At 36.3% G+C, this 19,958-nt stretch overlaps 1 protein-coding gene across 4 annotated transcripts in view; it reads left to right on the top strand.

Annotated features, from left to right (window-relative positions):
* LOC127974792 (transcription factor HIVEP3) overlaps window positions 1-19,958 on the top strand; it is a 72,941-nt gene that overhangs the window by 38,473 nt on the left and 14,510 nt on the right. Inside the window, exon 1 of one of the 4 annotated variants that reach the window (XM_052578309.1) lies at window positions 8,981-9,168. The exons of the other annotated variants lie outside the window; for them this stretch is intronic. The gene's annotated coding sequence lies outside the window, so the exon portion shown is untranslated. Of the gene's footprint in view, window positions 1-8,980; window positions 9,169-19,958 lie in introns of those variants that run through there. 4 annotated transcript variants of the gene reach the window in all.

Below are 19,958 nucleotides of genomic sequence, written 5' to 3'. Positions count from 1 at the left end.
ACATTTAGAACCATGTACATGATGTCCTTTTGAGGGTTTACAGTAGGTGTTGTCAATGACCACTTATGTGACCACATTATTTCATTTACAAATCCATTGGCAAGCCTTAATAAAAAAAGTTTTTTTGGTTTTCAAACAAAAGTTATTTCACCAGGGATGTATTATTTTATTAAAATACAGGAAAAACATTAAAACTGTGTAATATTACTACAATGTTTTCTATTTGAATATATTTTTCAATGTAATTTATGAAAATGTATGAAATTTTAACAGCCATTATTACAGTCTTGTTATTATTACAATGCCACATTATTCTTTAAAAATAATTCTAATATGTTGATTTGGTGCTAAAAAATGAATTTCAAGCTCAAAAGAGCATTTATTTAAAAAAATAAAACCGCTTTACTATACTCCTTGTTAATTAATAATTTTAAAAAATAATTTATTATAAAGTTTAAATTTTCTTTCAAAATAAAATACAATTCTAACTGACCCTACAGTATGTTTGAACAGTGGTGCAAATACAGTATGGATAATATAATGTATTGGACTAATGTTTCATAGATATTAAATCAGCTGTTACTACATCGAACAATCACTATAGATATAATTACAGATATTAACTTGTGTCGGTCAACCAGATAAGAATGTTGTTCAACCCCTAACCTCAGCTCGAAGCTGAACACTAACCCAATGGGATAGTGCCCTTAAAGGGATCCTTTTGTAAAGTCCTATTCTCTGTTCATAGAGGGTACATATTAGTATTTTTTAGGAAACTACGCACACAAATGGGGTAGATAAGGTACAAAGGTGTAATTACTTTAAGGAACAAAAAGGATACTGTTCCAGCTGTGGGTTTAGATCAGTCATGTTCAGCGTTTCTTTGACCCATTTTGATTGTTTGATTGTTTGTGTTTGGTTTGTGTGATGTACTACTCACTACTCACTGGATTAGTGTGGTGCACTTGATTCATCAGCCAATGCATGCAAATGATGGAGTTTTAATATGTTTGTTGATATGAATGTGTTTGTTGATGTCAAAAAATGTGAGTTCATCAATCGTGACCTTGGTTGTGTTTGTTTTTTCTTCACACGTGTTTGGAGAAGCTCTGTTCTTGTGCCAAGTTAGAAACCAGACTTGCATATTTTATGATGCTTCCGTTATTTTTACACTAAAGAATTCCCTCTTGGATCATGGTCAGGTTGATGTCTTTAAAAGGAGCTAATGTCTAAAATAATGACTGGTAGAGTAAAGAATTAAAAAATCAGCTGCAGCTTGACGCAGGCCGCTACAGATGCCCTCACCTGTGCAAGTGAAACCAGTTTTGTTCTTTCTGACTTCATGCCCTCTCTTTCATCAATGTAACTTCCTGCCTAAGTGACCACTTCCTGGTATTGACGGTCATGTCTCAGCAAGTTCAAGTTGTTGCTGGGGAGTGTATAGAAGAGTGTGTGTTGTGGTTTCCCTGTGTTTTGAGTCTTGTCACCCACGCAGTGACGAGTGAAACTTGTCGGCTTTGAAATGAGTAGGTGGCTTCTAAAAGTGTGACTTCCTCCTTCTATTTTTATCACTTGTGTTCTCTTCCCATGGCATGGCATGCTTATTTCTCTCTCTCTTGCTTTTTTTTTCTTCTGCTAAGTAACTTGAGATTCTGATTGTTGCCATGACAGCTGGAAGTTTGTGTCAGATTGTCTCATATTGCCCCCTCTACTTTCACAGACGTCCTAGTTCTTTTTTTTTTAATGGATGTTTTCGTAACATTTTTTTCTCCCATCTTCTCCAGTATTTTTTGTGTTTTTCACAGAGAGAGCATTTTCTTGTCCCACATAATGGCAACACAAGCAAAACCTCTATAACGTTACCCACAGATGCAGACAGTAGTTCCTGTAGCTGAACTGGTAACACCGGGGTCATGTGTCCAATTCCCAGGGGGGACACACATACCAATAAAATGTATCTTGAATGCACTGGAGTGTCTGCTAAAGGCATAAGTGTGATGTAAATGATAGGGGAGGATGCACAAGTGCTGTATTACACAACACATAACACCGGAGAGCTTCACTCCTACTCATGCTTCTGCTGAAAGCTTCAAGCTGCAGTATTGCACTGTGCCACCTGAGTTTGAACAGTCTAGATTCGTGTGTATTTTGAATTTGGCATTAAGCCCAAAACTTTGGGGGAATTTTGGCTGCTTTTCTGAATACTCTGGCTCGGTGAAGAGAATTGTGAGGGATATTGGTGCTCTAGTGCGATGCGGACTACATACAGAATCAGGATTACTATGTTCAGACATAATCATATCACATATCCAAGCCAAAGAGCATCCTTATTGATCGATCATAAAACAAAAATGGCTTGCATGCAGCAGTCCATCAGGATCTCATTCACATTAGGCCAATAGGGTGGGAGGAGATCCCTGTGGATCCCTGTCTGTTTGCTTGGCTTATATGTATATATGTGTCTTTGTGTTTGACGTTTAGACCAGATGTTTGGAATAATTTTTTTTTTAATGTTTTTAAAAAAAAGAAAAAGTCTCACAAATGCTGCGTTTATTTATATATATATATATATATATATATATATATATATATATATATATATATATATATATATATATATATATATATATATATAATAAGAACATGAATATTGTGAAATATATTTATAATTTAAAATAACTATTTTATATTTTAATATAATTGAAATGTAATTTATTCCTGTGATGCAAAGCTGAATTTTCCTCTTTCATTACTCCAGTCTTCAGTGTAACATGATCCTTCAGAAACCATTCAGATATGCTCAATTGTTATTCACTTATGACTGGTGATTAATTATTAATAATGGTTATAAATGGTTCTATTAGTTACTACGGCATAATTCAAATGTAGAAACTTTGGTTGTTCAATGAGCGGAATTTATCTGCATTAAATAAAACTTATTTTATAAAGTTAAATAATTAAATAAAAACTTATATAAAAAGTTAAATTGCATTAAATAAAACTGCATTAAATAAAACTTATCTATATTTATACATATCCAAATATAAATGTTCCTGTATTTATCATATTTTTTATCATCAAATTATTTATCCACTTATTTACAGCAATGCACATTCTGTACATTTTGTGTTTGTTTGCATGAATGCATTTGGTGGATGCTTTAATCCAAAGTGACTAGTCCAAATGTTCATGGGAAATGGTTTTCTAGTTCTAGCCAGTTGAGCTACAAAAGCAGCTACTATAGTGGAGCTACTAAAGTTGCAAGCTCAATTCTAGGTAGGGGTAATTGAAGACCTGGTCTTCAAGAAATCAGAGTCTTGGCCCACCATCATTGCAGATAAAAAGCAAGTGTCTATATAAACCCGAATAAATTGAGGAATTGCTGGTTTGTTCTTTTCTTGAACCCCAAAAACCTTTTGTCTATTTAGTCTGACATTTGAAATCTCTGTGCAAATATTTTCATAAGCAGATCCATTTTTACCTTTAACTTTTTATAGGTCCTCATTTTGTGGGCGGCAGTGCAAAAATACATTTCATCTGTCTGCAAATCCAAGACCGCTAATTTGATTTAAATTACAGTCCAGGATTGGGCCAAAATGACATAAATGTCCCTCGTAAAGCTTGATAGGTACACGTCACATCACATCGCCCATCTAGCAAGTATAACTTATGTCGAGGTTACAAGATTACCGATGCAACCTTAACAACAGATAAGCCTGTCAGGTTATGAGAGAAAATGGTGTGGAATTACCCACATAACAGCCACAACGAGGGGCACTGTGGAAGCTGGTTCCAAACCAAACTATCTCTGTGTGCCATCAGGGGTGTTTATTCACTTTTTCATGTGTGGGTGTTATATCGTTGGGGATTCAGGCTATTTTTGACTTTCAGTCCCCCACCTTTAACCATCTCCCCTCTGGAGAGAAGCTGGGTGGTGACAGTTGAGGAGACAAAGGCCTCCTATACCGTTCTCGCCCAAAAAAAAACAAACCATCATCACTCCCACTACAGGAGAACACTAATAGAAGTGAGGGTTTAGCTGAGGAGGCTGGGAAAGTTTTTGCCGTAGTGCCAGCATTTTCAGTCCAAGAATCCCTTTTTAAATCCCTCTAAATCTGTGCTCTCTAATGACATTGATAAACGATGAATTCAATTCTTCTTAAAGAGCCACTTCAGCTTTTGAATCGGTTACACACTGACCATGTTCACTTTACAGTAGAATTTGATTGTCAGTCCTGTTTTAGGGTGCTTAAAACATTTTCTGTACACGCAGTTTATAGGGCCCTATGGAATATATATATTTTTTTCCAAATTAAATTTTTTTAGACTCCATTTTAATTGTTTAATTACATTTTATTAATCAGAAAGCATGTCTGATTAATTCAAATCATGAAAATGTAAATATTAAACAGCAATTTATTAATTACATTTTTATGGCCTTCAGATTTTTTTTTTTTTTTTTTTTACCAATTTTTGAATATTAATAATCAAAAGCATATCTAATTAATTGATTATTATTATTTTAATCCAGAAATACTGTGTTTTTTCTGGTAAATATATTCTGGTAAAAAAAAAACAAATCTGGTAAATATTTGTGAAAAAGTTATGTTTTAATAATTTTATTAGCAGTACTAGTACTATGATTGCATTTAAGTAATGTTTTTTCATGGTTTCTTCAATTTAAACCGAACATTTGTTTTGACGGGTTACCTTGAACACCGTTTCTGTTTGAATAAATTGTTTAATTTGTATATTTGTTTATTTGTACACAATTTTAAACAGGGCCCGTGGGTAAAACCTGAACCGGAGCCCCGCCAACCCCAGCTACGGCTTCAAGTCAGACACACAGCTGCTGCTGCCACCTTATGACGATAGATTTACACTTCAAATTAGTCTGTCATCGATGACAGTAGCTCATTGGAAAAGGATTGAAAATGCCCTTCATTTTGAATAAAGGCTGCTGCCTGCCAGCTGCAATCACCAATAAAAAACATTGTTGCATGTTTATATGTTTACATCTCGTCATAAATATTGTTATTGCAAATATTCTTGAAATATCATGATATCATTTTGAGGCTATATCGCCCACCTCTACTGGATCCTATGATTCAATCCGCATTTCCACATCGCAGAAATCTAAGGGCCTTAAGTTTAATTAAAACCGAGAATGGTGTCCGTCCATATTCTATAAATTACTTCTTTAAATTTTCAGGACCCCTCCTGTTTAAACTGTTGCTTTAGTGCCTGCAGCTGAATTTCCGGAGAAAACGCATTAGTTGCATAAGAGCCTAAATGAGAATAACAAACAGGAGTCATGTGGAGATGTCACCCTGGAGGTACAGACTAATGGCAAGCTTTTTCATGCATGCCATTCCACCTGAAGGAAATGCGATACCTGACTTTCAGCAGCCACAAAAAGCTCATTTTTAGTAGTAGTGCTCACTAATTGCTATTGCTCATACTTTGGGTTAGGCAAGGGCAGGATGACCAGGTGTAAAATGACCAAACGTGCTTCCTATGAGACCAGTCTGAAAAGCTGAATTTGAGCTTTGTACTACAATAGTCTGGGAATGAGAATTCATAGAGAGGGCAGATGATATTTGTAGAAACTTCTATGTGGAATCTTTGTGTTACATAGCCACTCCCTTGAATTCTTGACGTACAAGGTGGTGTAAACCCCTGGTAAGGTAGTGGTCCTTACACACTCTTTCATGCTTCTACAAATGCTTGAGCAGTGAGGAGCCTCAGGCTGGAACTGCTTCCTAGAGATGTTCTAGTTTGTAGAAACAGCACGTCTCTAAATCTACTTTTATTTTGTAATCTCTGTAGCTTTTATGATATCAAGGTTTTCCAAGAGTTATTTTCATTTCGGTCAGGTATGGATTATGTTCTAATTCAATGCAGTTCATTTTATTTCATATGCTATCTTATATTGTCAACAAGGTCCAAGGACCCAGCTCTCTTCGTATACTGTGGCAACGGAGATCTCGCTCTAACAGGACAATCCGTCATGCCATTGTTGTATAGCACTCGGCCTGTTGATCAGATTTACAGAGCCTCTGTTGTCCCATATCTTCTTGGAAAAACAGAAGACAAAGAGATGACGGAAATGTGAGTTCCCCTCCCAGAGGGCTACAGTATGGGCAATGCCTGGCCACAGACCCCCCCCCCCTCCTTTAAATAGGCTGACCATGGCCACAAAGATCACATTCAGACAGACACAATACACGTACAGCCCCAGGGCCGGCACACTGCCCTGCTCCACATGACTCTGAAGGTCAGACAATCATTTGGGATAATACATAAAATAAACAGAGAAAGATATAATGAAAGAAATAAAGAAATGGGGGTAGGGAGGTTGATTCAAGTGGTAAGAGATGAGGTAGAAAAACCAAACTGTAAAAACAAGTTGACTTTTATCTTTAGGGCTAATATTGTTGTTGAAAACTAGTTCCAGGGTCCGTATTACTGTATTATGATATATTTATGTCCATGAAATTTGCATAAAATTATTTTTATAATTTATTTTATTTTAACAGCAAAACATGTCTCCTTAAATTAATTCCAGGGGCCAAAATTGACCTCTTCTGGCAGCATTTCATTTATCTGTGACCCTGGACCACAAAACCAGTCATAAGGTATATTTGTAGCAATAGTCAACGATACATAGTATCGGTTGAAATTTTGCGTTTTTTTTTTTTTTTTTTTTTTTTTTTTTTTTTTTTTTTTTTTTAGTCTAAAAATCATTAGGAAATTAAGTAAATATCATGTTCCATGAAGATATTTTGTACATTTCCAACTGTAAATATATAAAAACTTAATTTCTGATTAGTAATATGCATTGCTAAGGACTTCATTTGGACAACTTTAAATGCAATTTTCTCAATATGAATATTTATTTTATTATAATTGTATTATTATAATTTTTTTATTTATTTTTTTTTTTTTTTACAACTATTCAAATATACAAACTATACATAAATGGGAAGTGTATTATATATTCAGCTTTTATATGATGTATAAATCTCAGTTTCACAAAATTTACTTTTATGACTGGTTTTGAGGTCCAGGGTCATAAAAATACAATGTATTTGTCAAATATTTCATGAAAGAAATATGTAACATTGTGTTTTTATTTTATTATTTATTAAAAACTGTTCATATTAGCTACACATTCAACAAACTTTGCCCCTGCATTTGAAATATGTCAGGGGCTAATTGCATCAATTGCAAGTGCCATTTACACTTAGTAAAAATAACACATTTTCTTAGCGATATCACTAATTTCACCATCTACACAACTGGATCTGTAGTTAAAATAGTCGTTTGTAGTGTTGACCAGCCAAGTCACACATTGGGGGGCAAAGTTAGTGTAAATAGCCTCTGCCAACAAGGCGGGCTATTTGCACTTAGTGTAAATAGACACTCAGTTTAAATATCTATTAAATTATTTTTTTTGTTTGTTTATTAATCCAGAAATTTGTCATTTTCTCTAGTAAACAAAGGGTGATATCAGTTAGTCAAAGCTGCTCTTTTTCATGCTTTCTTATTAGATTTTGTTTTTGTTTTAGCTGATCATTTGTAATAGAATGTGCTGGTGTGAATTAGCAATCAAGAATCAGAAAAACCTGTTGATTTAAAAGCACATTAATAAAGTGTTTTTGGTGCCAATGGTGTCATGAGTAGGCAGTTCAATTCTCCCTGGATTCTTAGTGCTTGTGTAATTCGTTCACTGGGAAAGCCCCATTTGAAGTGTGTTGATTCATCGGCCCACAATGCACCGTTACGACTCTCTGTCTGTGCAGGCAGGAACATTTGTGAGCAGCAGCCCTGGAGGAATTTCCTATAACTGTGACCTGTTTTCACGCTCAGGAGTCTGGGCATGCGCACATGTGGATATGTGTGTGGACTACTAGAAGTTCCAAAGCTGAGAGAGCTCCACCCAACCAGTGGTCTAGCTCATCATGATGTTATCATCCAAATATGGCTGCACTTTTTAACTGAACAGTGGAAGTTAAGTGGAAAGAAGGCCCAACTGAGTTGACATGACGGTAATTCACTAACCATAAACCTACAAATTCCCATCTGTGTAATGACATCATATGATCTCCTCATCTGTAGTTCTCAGTAGTCACTGATTCATATGTACTGAGACAAAACAATTTACAACGTATAATGTATCTAAAGCATTAAAAAAAAGAAGAAAATCTAATAGTATAGGCCCTAAGATCTTTTAATAGATTATTTTGTTCATTAAGCTTGCATTAAATCAGTCAAAAGTGAAAGCGAAGGCATTTAAAATGTTAGACTATTTCTGCTTAACGTCAACACTGTTCTTTTTAACTTTCCGTGCAGCAAAAAAGTTTCCACAAAAATATTAAGCAGAAATGTTGATTCTTTTTTTTTTTTTTCAATATTGATCATAAATATTTCATAAGCACCAAATCTGCATATTAGTCAGATTTCTGAAGAATCATGTAACATAGAAGACTTGCCATAAGGAATAAATTACAGATTAATTTCCAACTATATTAACATGGAAAACCTCATTTGAATTGTAATAATATTTCACAATTTTCAGCTATATATTTTATCAATTGCAGCCTTGTTGAGCAAGACGAATCTTTTGAAAAAAAAAAAATACGTTAATATTCTAGTGATAATATCTGATTCATGTCAAAGTGTAAATGTACATACATAACCAATTCTGCATTGTGGCTTAGTCAGTTGGTCATCACAGCAATAAATCTCTTAGCTGTCCTTGTGCATGGAGGAGAAGCCTGTTATTCAATCACTGTAACCGTTTTCATTCACACACCCTTTTCGTCACCTCGTTCCTGCCATGTGTCTCCATGTCTCTCTCACACCCACTCGATTTCTTACTCCTAGTCTTTCTCACTCTTACTCTCCCCCTCCCATCTCTCTCTGTCTTTCTCCCCTCCTCCTCCTCCCCCTCACTCACTTCACAGAAGTACACCCACTCAAACACAAACATTCATATCCGCTGTGTCGTTTGGTGGCTTTCATTCATGCTTTAGCAGTGTGAGGTGGCAGAACTCCTCAGGTAATGGACGGCACTACCTCCCGTCTATCCGATCGTATGCTCGGTTCTGTTTGGAAAATGAACGCTAACTGGAATTACTAGACAAAAAGAGATCAGCCTTCAGAGTGAGTATTTCACTGTTTTTGTTAACAGAGCGTTTAAGTTTAATGTCACAGCATTTTGTGAGTGCATGGTGTCTGAGTTACATTACACAAGACTGTGTGTGTGTGTGTATGTGTGTGTGTTTCAGTCTTCTTTTTCAGTAAAGAGATCTAAACATCTTATGCAGTTTTCAGTTTAAGGCATAATTAATTTACCTTGAAATAATGACATAATTCCCCTTAAATGAAAGTCCTGTGATTTATAAACTTAAGCTTATCTCATTCCAAAAGCTTTTGACCTTTTTTGTGCTTCTACTTTGATTGTGTGAAAATAAGCAGCTTGGACAATCTGTTAAATATCTCTCATTCAAGAAACAGATGTAAACAGGTTTGAGACGCCATTAAAATAAATAATAAAATAATTTTAGTTTATTGTCATTTTATTTCTATATATATAAGTATGCATGTATGTTATATAAAATATATATTAAATAAATTCATGAAACTGCAAATTAATAATAAAATAAATGGTATTACACAATGTGTCAAAAACGTGTATATATGGTGCTCCACTCATGACATGAAGAAGAAAAAATGCCTATCTTGGCCACAAATTAATAATTAGTTCCCACGACTTAATTTTTGTCCATGTTGTACTAATTAATTTTAACTTGCTGCACAGATTTAACTGAACCTAGATAGTGGGAACAAATTGCAATGAGAACAAACCATGATTGTGGGAGCAATCATGGCCACAGCATTTTTTTTTTTCTTAATGAGGTTTAGTAGGAAAATAAAAATAAATGACTAAGAATAAAAAAAAAAAAAAGCAGTGTTTTCACATGTTCTTTGCATCCAGGGAAATTTGCCAAAAAATGACTCATTCCTTCATTTGTCTTGCATGTTCTACACGTTTTCAAGAAAACCTGTTAACTAAACATTTTCTAAGGATCTGTTGAGTTGAAACCGCCTGAGGCTGTGTGATTGTAGGCTCTTTAGGCGAAACACTATATCGCACTCGGTGTCTTAGTGTGTCAAATCTGATGAACTTGAACTCTTAGCAGTATCTGAGGCCCTTATTTTCCTTGTCTTAGTTAGAGAATCTCTCCATCAGGAAGAGGATGTGAAGTACAGGTAAAGTGCACTTCTGAAAAGCCCTGAGAGGCTTCCTCATTAACGCTGCTTTGTTTTTGGAAGGTTAAAGCCAGGAGAGACCTGAGAGGTGGAGGTAACGAGGGAATAAAGAAGCTCAGAAATGCAGCCGGAGTATGACTAATCATATCAGAGGGCTCAGCGGCGGCTGTGTGGGCCGGCCCGTGCGCTTGTTAGAGTTCTGGGGGCCATCTGATTCACCGTCGCTCCCCGTTAGAAGCACTGCTTGATTCACTTCCTAATGTGGGCGGAATTTTCCTATCAGCCCTGTGCTCTGAAAGCCGAAGGGTGAGGCGATTGACGGGCCCGTGAGCACGATGTTGTGGGTGGCTTTGAAGACTGAGCTGTTCCACTTGTTCCTCTGTGAATGTAAATGAATGAAACTCGCACAGCTCATCTTTCTCATTCTTTGTCTCGGGTTACTATGGAAGCCCTGAGTGGCCGTGTTTAGCAGTACGCTTGAAGTAGGCATGTGTCACCCAAGTGTTCATTTATTTATTATTTTAATCTTAACCTTTTTAGTTAACCTAAAAATGAAAACCGCTTTTATTTACACAGTTGTTGCAAAATTTTGTCACTTAATTACAGCTGTGTACAATGCAAAAAGATTCATTTTAAAGAATGAACTTTAAAAAAAGAGCAAAAACACTATAAAGCTATGATAAAAGTCTTGTGTATGGTTTTTCAAATCTTCTGAATTTAAACGCTTTGATTTGAGGAATGGACCAAAATGCATAAATTTACTTGAATTGTCTAAGTCACTGAACTGTATCAGTCTGATTTGTGAATGAGTCATTCGAACTGGTTTAGTGCATTGGTTTTGAAAGAATGAATCAACTCTCAGGATCTCTAAAGATGAATGTCAAAAGACTTTTATTTAATAACTACATTAATTTTGGGCTGTTCCACAAAGAAAACAATGACTTCAGAAAACCATAAAGTAGTCGTAGACCACGTGATACTTTTTATGTTGCTTTTTGAAGCTTAGAAGTATCAGGAAAACTTTTTTCTTTTTTTTTGGAATGTAAGAAGTATTTACAGAATTATTTAATTTTGGGGAACTATTTAAAGGTGCCATATGCAGAAATTGAGGTAAAAATATCCATAACATGACCTACACGCATCAAAAGAATGAGAAGAAATAAGGGCGATGATGTCATTAAAAAAATGTCAAGTTATAGTGCTGCAGAGATATCAACCTTAATTAGCATTAGCATTACTAGCCCCGGCCCGACAGGTGTTGTAATACCAGTTTCGGCCGTGGGAGGCGGTATGCGGGCAACATATCCACCAGCCAACCTACAATACACGAATAACTCGCAGGGCTTGTGGGCGTGTACTTGAACCTGATGTCAATCATGTGGAAAGTACAGCCCACTACTTTCAGTTCAGGGAAAAGAGCGGAAGGATAGCTGAAGCCCTTGGCAAGAGACCAACACCTGCTACAGGGAAACAACCGCACTCGGAATCACAAATCAAATCCGATAAGAATACCAGATTAAACATCGGCACTGCTTTTAATCCCTGGAGACAACTGATGAACCTGAAAGAAATGAGGTTCGACTCCGAACTTGCAAGTTAGATGCTGTTAGTATTTCGCTAGAAGTTTGTTTTATATGTTTGTGTATTTGTTTTCGGGAAGTTATAACATAGAAATGTATCGAATGCTGTTCGATAAACGTGCTAATGTTAGCGATGGCTAACCGTAGCTGCGTTTTATAATTAGCTAGCTATAACTTAACGTTACCCATTTTATTATATAGGGCTGTGCATGTCTTTACTCATGTACATCTCATCAGTAAAGACGCTCCTGTAATTAGGAGTATATCTCAGCACGTGTGTTCAGATCAGGATTGCCAGGTTTTCACAACAAATCCTGCCCAGTTGCTTCTCAAAACTAGCCCAATCTCGCTTCCAGAAGGTTCCCCGATAAAACATTGCTTCCCGGGGTTTAAAATATTTTTTTTAGCAGGGTTGCCTTGGTAAAATTCGCATTTTAGGGGCTAAATATCACGTTATTTGTATTGGGGTCGCTGTGACCAGCGGACATGAAAAACAACCACCACAGACTTGGCAACACTGGTTGGCATTTACTACACAGAGCCGTAATTCACTGACAATCTACACAACATCGATGTTAAAATCGCAGGCGATTCTTTGTCGATTTTGAAAGCGATTTTGTGTTAGTTGTCGGTAGACTAAGGCTCTGTGCAGTAACTGCCGCTCCATCTGAACCAGTGTTGCCAAGTCTGCGGTTGTTTTTCATGTCCGCGGTTTGAAGCAATCCCAATACAAATAACGTGATATTTAGCCCCTAAAATGCTAATTTTACCATGGAAACCCTTCCCAAAAATTTATATTTTAACCCCGGGAAGCAATTTTTATCGGGGAACCTCCCGGAAACGCGATTGGGCTAGTTTTGGACTAGTTTTAAGAAGCAACTGGGCAGGATTTGTTGTGAAAACCTGGCAACCCTGATCTGAATGCACATGCTGGAGATATACTTCTAATTACAGGAGCGTCTTTACTGATGAGAGGTGCATGAAAATCGCATTCGATTTTTTGGACAGCCCTATGTATCATAACTAACCTGCTCTGTCTAGTCTGTTGGTCTCCGTGTCCTCTTTGCTTCGTGGTTTTTCTGTGCGTGAAAAAATTGATGTGTGGCGTGAAAGCGTGTGAAAAGAGTCAATTGCGTGTGTCTCACGGTGAATGCTTGAGAGTTGGCACATTAGTTCTCAAGCAGAATAAAGGACAGGTTGATTATTGCTGTTTAGCGTTTGTATTAATCTATGATGTGTCCCTGTTTGCCTACAGGGACATAAAAAAATTAATTAAAAGTGATACGTGGACCAAGGTGTCTGAGATTGTTCATTTTAAGTAAAGGATCCTAATATTTCGTCCACAACAATATTTAATGAGGTTATAACTCCTTGTGGTTAGTCTACACGAGATCAACAAGCTTGTTTGCTTTGCGGCCGCTTTAAATACAAAATAAGCATTCGATCTACGTTAGAGCGTCTGAGCGCTCACAAATCTTTCTGCAGTGTCGTGAGCAGAGCGGCAAGAACGATTTTTGACGCTCTAGACGCCGGCGGTGTGAACGCACAGTTAGGCTTCGGCTATGGCTGTAGTGTTGTTGTGAAAGTAGGGGCGGAGCATAGAGACTATGCCGTTTCTCGTTTGTTACTCTAGAGTAGACCAATTCACTTTATTGAGGCATACTGCCCCCATCTGGTATAGAATGTGGAGTATGACTTGATTTTTTTTGCCAAACATTACAGATGGCACCTTTAATGGAAAACCATTAATTTCTGTTTTAACTAAGGTGAAGCTGAACAAATAAAGTGATCCAGCATGGCTTGTGCTCTTTTGCTGATATGCATACCTGCTCAGAAACAAGTACCCTGGGCTGGTGAAACTGAAGACCCGCTGACCTGATTTGCCCTTGTTGCTCCTTAATCAAAGTAAACACAAAAGGCCTCTTGAACTCCTGTTAACAAGTCTACCTGCCAGCATCTGAAGGTCTGTGAGGTAAACAAAATGGTTCATACAGTCACTTAGCATGTGTGGTGCTTTACATGTGGGGTCTGTACATGATACATGGTGAAATTAGGCTCATTTTAAGCGTAGCCCTGAGTTTAAAAGGCGTGTTTATTGTGTTTATTTTGACTAAAAACTGAAAAGTTTGGGGTCTTTTAGATTTTGTGTGTTTTCGAAAAGTCATTTTCACATTTATTTGATCAAAGATTATGGTAAAAACAATAAAATTGTTAAATATTATTAGAACTGTTTTCTATTTTTATATATTTGAAATAGTAATTCATTCCTGTGAGAGCTGTATTCTCAGCAGCCATTATTCTTGTCTTTAGTGTCACAAGATCCTTCAGAAATGCTTCAGATATGCTAATTTGGTGCTGAAGAAACATTTCTTATCAATGTTAAAACAGATGTCTTAATTTTTAATGCTTCTTAAATTTTGGAAACCCATATAGTTTTTTCATCCCCAAGATTCTTCGAAGTTCAAAAGAACAACATTTATTTGAAATAGAAGTATTTTGTTTCACTGTAAATGTCTTACTTGGACTTGATCGATTTAATGCGTCCTTGCAGAATAATTAATTTAAAAAATAATTTTGAATGGTGCTGTGTGTGTGTGTGTGTGTGTGTGTGTGTGTGTGTGTGTATGTATGCTAATTTGTTTAAATTCATACCTACGTAATCACCATAACCAACATTTTACATTTAAACTTAAAAAAAATAAAATAAATATATATATATATATATATATATATATATATATATATATATATATATATATATATATATATATATATATATATGTGTATGTGTGTGTGTGTGTGTGTGTGTGTGTGTGTGTGTATATATATATATATATATATATATATACATACATATATACATGTATACATATTAGGGATGTCAACGATTAATCGATGATCGATTAATTGTCGATAAGAGATGCAATCGATTAAGGCTATCGATGGTCGGTTAACCGATTCAATGTTGGGTTGCGTGCGGCTCATGCGCACTCAACACGTGCGAGCGGCTGTGAGTGACGGTGACGATACACTCAAAAAAATGTACTTTCACCTTTGCTAATTTTACTTAATCCGTTCATGTTATGATTACTTAAAAAAAATTATTTAACAATGTGAACTTGATTTAATCTAGTTCATTCAACAAAAAAGTGTGTATTGTCAGCTTTACTTAAAAATTATTTGTTCAGCCAACATAACATTTTTGAGTAAAGGTAACATATTAGTGAAACCAACACAGACTTGCATCTCATTGGCTGAGGATTTCTGCAGTGTATTATGGGTAATTGTTATTCTGTCACCCTCTTGGAGAAGTGTAGTACCAATAGATAGGTAGATGAGTAATACAATTTATAGCTATTAAGTTGTTCTAATAAATTTTAGAACAAAAAAAACAAAGAAACAAACGGTTTGAAATGTTGCTTTGTAATTTAAATATGTTTGTGATATGCTTGATAAGCTGTAATTATAGAAAGGTTCCAATGAAAAGTAATATTAATCAGCTGCTCATGATCCTAATGCAAGGGGGTGGCATTCCTAAAATGGCATTATTCAAATTTTATGTCATCACTATTTAACATTTTCAGGTACAATTTACTCATTTGTTGTTTGTTGACTCTATTAAGGTTTGTTAAGTTTACTTAAACTTATTTTGTAAAATGAACTTAATTATTAAAAACATTGTCCAAAACATTGCAGATTAGTTGGGCTGACACTATTAAATTAAGCTTTGCCCAACCATAGTAAATAAGTTGAATCAACCTTAATAAATTAAGTTGACCCAACGTAAGTACATTAAATTGGAGTAACAGAGTTGCATAATGCTGAAATAAAGCAAATTAATCATGTGGAAATCCTTTCCATGATTTTTTTATGTTCGTTCAAAGAGTTATTTTTTTGAGTGTATATAAAAGCATCATCATTCATTCACAATTTACAAATTAAGCTTTTAATGTGATTTAAAGTTTAAAGTACATTAAAATAGAAACAACATAAAAGTTCTTCAACATTAAATGCAATAGAAATGTAGTTACTAATCATTTCATCAGAACTGTTTTATATCGTGCGCTTTGCAGGGCTGCGGGACACAGTGACAGGACAGATAGTCTATTCATTCCTACAACTTGTTAATTCATTCCTACGAATTATTAATGTGGCAATTGTCCATGTTTCATTAATTTTGTTCCCTAAATAACCCATGAGTTAAGTGAAATAAGGGAACAAATTAATAAATCGAACAAATTCTTAATTCATGAAATCTTTAATTTCCCTTCCCATGTTTACCACAGTAAGAGATGCGAAAACAGTTATTAAAAGCGAAAGATAATAAAATAAACCTGGGAAATTAGAGGGTTAGACTATGAAGATTTAGGAAAAGAAACAATGCCTAAATATACTGAATTTGTGGAAATTCGTGACCAACCGGCAAACCAGAACAAAGCCGCGTAAATGAAGACTATGGGGTCCAAAAGCATGGTCGCGATCTAACATTTTCCAGTTAACCTATTATTCCTCTAATAAACAAAGCTTTTATACCACACTTGTCATAATCAGATCTTATCATTTCTAAATAAATAATTGCTGGATTCAAAACAGCGATTAATAGGCGCTGTGACCGACACATTCCTGGAGCATTCACTGCTGTCACTAAACGGTGACGCCGAGCATCGTTCACAAGTTTCTGCATGGACCTGACTAGGGCACAGGTTCTAAGCCCTGGGACAAAATTGGATGCTTTAAGGAAAATTTATAGCCTACTAAGTAATAGGCCCAACATAAAAATAACAATTTGTTTTCATGTTTTTTTTTTTTTTTTTTTTAATAGGCTATGCGAAATATATCCGACTTAAATAGGCTAATTAAGATTAACGGATTTAAAACAGAAGTGTGGGCGCTCCATAAGTTCACAAAAAAAAAAAAGGATGACAACGCATTCTGTTTGTTTGCTTTATTTTACAAGAGCACAAATCTTCTGTTTTTATTGTGAGTGTGCACAAATGAAAGTAAACACTTTTGCGGAAAATATATATATTTTTTAATGTCTCAGCTGTTTCGATCGCCCCGGAGCCTGCTGCACACGTATATTCTAGCGATTCAAACTTACATCGCAGTCTGTTCATTATCAAAATAAAATGTCAACTAAACATTAAAAGGTTACACTGGTCAGTTTAAATAGACCGTAGTATACCGGTCCACTCTGCTGTTATGCCAAGGACGTTTTTGCTCATATGAAGAGGATCATCTTTTCCGTCTATATGCGAATGCGTGTTAAGCCTACAAGCCTAGTTTACATTATAAATAATAGTTTAACATTCAAATACATTGCGAATATGGAAACATTTCGATTTGTGCCGAATGAGACATGAGCAATAACCTCCAAATAAATCTAGCCAAAGCCGCGCTCGCTCATCCTCGTCTGCACGCATGCACTGTCACGATCTAATGCGCTGTATGCCAGATTTTTAAAAATCTGACATTTTCTAGGACAGAATCCAGCAGGATCAAATTAATGTGAGCAACTGTGTTTTGGTGCAGCAGCGCCGATGTAGTTCACTTAATGTGCAGCGCAGTCACACGCGCTCCACATTTCGGATAATTTTATACAATAATGTCAGTTGAAAACATTGCAATTGTGCTTTAAAATACAACAACCAGCACCACAAAACCATTTAAAGAGGCGCGTTCAGCGTTCTCCGTGCGGGATTGGAAACTGTCAACAAAGTAAAATGACCTCAAAAGTATGGCGCGCTCTCTTCATTTTATCAAATGATCATAATCGCATCTATTCATTTTATAATCCTGCTACTATCATTTTATTCAGACTAAAACCTCTTTAATTCAAGTGAGAAAGCGTTTTGTGTGTGTGTGTGGCTTTTGCACATCCTGTCATACCGCTGACTGCGTGCCTGCAATAGACGCATTTTGCAGTATTATGGTTAACGATTAATCGATTAATTGATCGTTAATTTAAACGACGATCGATCATGGAAATAATCGAAATTTGACATCCCTAATACATATAGACCTACCTACTGACCCTTTTTAAAAAAATGTTTTACTGTTACTGCAAACCAAAATATTTTTAAGGATTGCCCTACTTAACTTTTTTGTAATCCTAAATCAAAAGCTTATTCATTTGTTGTACTCCTTTGTCCAAATTCAGCTTTGCTTTTGGGCTGAATGTTCACACAATGTTGGAAAGCTCAGGCTTGCGACAGGGTGTGGCATGTGGACGTCCACGTGATGTCATTTTTTTATAAACAGTCACATCATGTAATTCTGTGCTTTTACAGTAGACTATACATAAATAGTTTGTGGTAACTGACTGATCTGCATAAGAAAATAATTTTCACATTGGCTGCCTATTGCTCTGTAAATAAAGCTGTGTAGCGTATCTTTCTAGTCGAACAAGTCAACGGTGATCATTTCATTGCAAGAAAGGATGTTGGACAGGGACGATAACCAGCACGGTTCAGAGGGGTCGTGATGTCTTTCCCCCCATGATCTTTACTGAACGTTGATGTTTGTGCCAGTACAGGCGGGGTGTTGAGGTGTGCCTCTGACTCCTGCGGTGTGACATTCAGGAGGGGCCTTCTGGTGGCGTGGGTCAGTGGCACCGCCTCCTCCGGTTTGTCTTTGATGAACATGTTGAGGTCTCAGCGAGGGGACACGTGGGGTCATAAGATGCTGCCACTGGCGTGCGGAGGTCAGCCTGTTTATCTACTTCCTCTTGCCTGCGTGCCACTACACTCAGATAGGATGCTGGGGGACAAATTTAGACCTCCAGCTCACCCTCCATCTGCTGTGGCTAGCTGTAGGCCTGTCTCCATGGGAACCGGAGCCAGGTTGCCAAGAGTAAGAGCTGGAAAGAGGAGCGCTAACCGTCATTCTGCTCAACTAATAAGAAAAAAACACAATTTTAATGGACCTGACATGATGGAGACAATGAGTTATTGTCTTCATGTACAGTGTGATTGGATTATTCTGATCGCTTAAAAGCCAGCGCGCTCCCTTCGGTTTTGTAAGTATTGTTTGTAATTATTCAAGCATTAGACAAAATGAGCTCCTTGAATCAAGATGGTCTCCTTATTTACTACAGTCTTGACAAGCTGCCACGTGGCCTCGAGAGTCCTCGAGTCTACGCTCAGCTCCATTAATACACCAGCAGGGTCAGCTCACCTGGAAACCACTAGAAACAAGCCAACTTCATCCAGTCAGTAGATATTTATATCATTCTTGGTGTTGCAGTTAACATACGATGAACAGTATGATATTTCTGTTATCAAATCTGCCGACATGTCACTAAGAGAGTGGAAGGCAGAGAAAAAGCAAGATGGGAGAGCTTTAAAACGTGTTTTTCCACTCCTGTCTAGAAGTGTCTGTAGGCTATTCTAAAAAAAGGCATAACGATTTTATTTCATATACTCAATCACATTTCATATTTATTTCAATAAAATTCTAGTCTGTAAAATCTATTGTATTATTTGTATTATTTTACACAAGGTGAAAACAATGCAGAGCATTGCTGAAAGTAATTATTTAAACATTTTGTTTTTTATTTTATTTTGTTTATTTATTTATTCACTTTTAACATGCATGTAAATTACGAAATGGAAAGTAAGATGGTGTTGTGAAGTGTCAGTACAGCACAGTCTGTATGTCAGTTTGAAGAGGTCCCAGCTGTAGGTCCATATGTTTGAGAGAGGGAGCAAGAAATCTTGCATCATGTTTTGTCACATTCTCCTTGTGTATTTAGTTCATTTTTCGTTTGACCTCTGCCTGGCTTTGTTTTTGTCACTGTCGTTGATGTTACATGAGTCTGTTACAGAAAGGCTGACAAAAAGTATTATTTATTTTTTTTAGGTCTCCAGTATTCATGGTTTTTCTGCTGCCTACGCAGTTCATATCCAATTCTTCCTCCTTCTTGCTCAAGCCTTGTTCTCTCATGCACTCTCTCTCTCTCTGTGGGGCAATTTCAGTATCATCATTATAAGTTAATTGAAATTGAGACATAATTAAGCAAATATCAAATAAATACTTTTTTTCTTAGAGATGAAATGGAGCTGGAAATCACCGAGACTTGTTGACTTCAGGTCACTTTTC

Source organism: Carassius gibelio, chromosome B16, assembly GCF_023724105.1.
Source record: "Carassius gibelio isolate Cgi1373 ecotype wild population from Czech Republic chromosome B16, carGib1.2-hapl.c, whole genome shotgun sequence".
Taxonomy (NCBI): Eukaryota; Metazoa; Chordata; class Actinopteri; order Cypriniformes; family Cyprinidae; genus Carassius; species Carassius gibelio.
This window is presented reverse-complemented; position numbering and strand designations above follow the sequence as displayed.